Consider the following 2,328-nt stretch of genomic DNA (forward strand, 5'->3'; position numbering starts at 1 on the left):
TAACCCAGAATCCAAGTATATCACTAAGAAAGGCAACTAATCATGAGAGAAGAGAGTAAGAGAAGAGAGGAATGGAATTAAACTATGAAAACAACCACAAAACAAGTAACAGAATGGCCATAAATACATTCTTATCAAAATTACCTTGAATATAAATGGACTAAATGCTCCAATAAAAAGACTTGGTGTGATGGAATGGATAAAATAAAAATAAGGCCCATCTATATGCTGCCTACAAGAAACTCATTTTGAACTTAAAGATTGAAAGTGAAGGGATGGAGAATCATTTATCATGCAAATGATGTCAAAAGAAAGTCTAGGTACCAATACTTGCATTGGACAAAATAGATATTAAAAAAAGACTGTAAAAAGAGACAAAGAATGACACTATATAATAATAAAGGGGACAATCCAACAAGAAGATGTAACAATTGTAAATATTTATACACCCAACATAAAGCACCCAAATACATAAAATAGTTAATAGCAAACATAAAGGAAGTAATACAATAAGAGACGCTAACACCCTATGCACATAGATAGATCACCCAAACAGAAAACCAACAAGTAAACAGAAGCTTTATATGACACATCGGACCACATAGATCTAGTAGATATATTCAAAACATTCCATTCTAAAACAACAGAATACACATTCTTTTCAAGTGCACATGGAACATTCTCCAGAATAGGTCACATATTAGGCTACAAAACAAGTGTCAACAAATTAAAAAAGATCAAAGTCATGCAATTCATCCTTTCTGATCACAATGCTATAAAACTAGAAATCAACCACAGAAAAAAATCTAGAAAAGCACAAATACATGAGATTATATAATATGCTACTAAACAATGAATGAGTCAAGCAAGAAATCAAAGGGGTAATAAAAAAATTTATCAAGACAAATGAAAATGAAAATATAAAGGTCCAGGGGCACCTGGGTGGCTCAGTCGGTTGGTTGTCCGACTTCGGCTGAGGTCATGATCTCATGGTTCGTGAGTTCGAGCCCCGCATTGGGCTCTGTGCTGACAGCTCAGAGCCTGGAGTCTGTTTTGGATTCTGTGTCTCCCTCTCTCTCTGCCTCTCTCTCTCTCTCTCAAAAATAAAATAGTAAAACATTAAAAAAATTAGAAAAAATAAAGGTCCAAAATCTTTGTAATGCAGCAAAAGCTGTTCTAAGAGGGAAGTTTATAGCAATACAGATCTACTTTAGGAAGCAAGAAAAAGCTCAAATAAACAACCTAAGCTTACACATAAAGAAGCTAGGGAAAAAAGAACAAACAAAATCCAAAACTAGTAGAAGGAAGGAAATAATAAAGATTAAATCAGAAATTAAGAAAATAGAACTAAAAAAACCCCAGTATAACAGATCAATAAAACCAGGAGCTCATTCTCTGAAAAGATCAACAAATGGATAAAACTTTAGTCAGACTCATCAGAGAGAGAGAGAGAGAGAGAGAGAGAGAGAGAGAGAGAGAGAACTCAAACTAAATCAGAAATGAAAGAGAACAACACTACAGAAATACAAAGGACTATAAGAGAATATTATGAAAAATTGTATGCCAGCAAATTAGACAACCTAGAAGAAATGGATAAATTCCTAGAAACATATAACTTCCAAAAATGGAATTAGGAAGAAATAGAAAATTTAAACAGATTGATTACCAGCAATAAATTGAAACAATAATAAAAAAACACCCAAAAAACACAAGTCCAGGACCAGCTGGCTTCGCATGTGAATTCTACCAAACATTTAAAGAATTAATACTTATTCATCTCATACTTTTTCAAAAATAAGAGAAGAGGGAAAGCTTTCAAATTCATTCTGAGGCCTGCATTTCCCTGATACCAAAACACTACACACACACACACACACACACACACACACACACACACAGAGGACACCAGACCAAATCTCTGATGAACATGATATGCACATTCTGATACACAAAATTCTCAGCAAAATATTAGCAAACCAAATCCAGCAATACATTAAATAAATCATTCACCACAATCAAATGAAACTTATTCCTGGTATGCAAGGGTGGTTCAATATTCAGGAATTAATGAATGTGTTGCATCATACCAACAAGAGAAAAGATAAAAACTATATAATCATTTCAATAGATGCAGAAAAAGCATTTGACAAAGTACAACATACATTCAATACGAAAACCCCCAACAAAGTAGGTTTAGAGGAATATACCTTAACATAATAAAAGCCATCTATGAAAAACCCACCACTAGTATCATACTCAATGCTGAGAAACTGATAACTTCTCCCCTAAAGTCAGTAACAAGACAAAGGTGTCCATTCTCACTCCTTT

This window comes from Neofelis nebulosa, chromosome X, assembly GCF_028018385.1.
Source record: "Neofelis nebulosa isolate mNeoNeb1 chromosome X, mNeoNeb1.pri, whole genome shotgun sequence".
Classification (NCBI taxonomy): domain Eukaryota; kingdom Metazoa; phylum Chordata; class Mammalia; order Carnivora; family Felidae; genus Neofelis; species Neofelis nebulosa.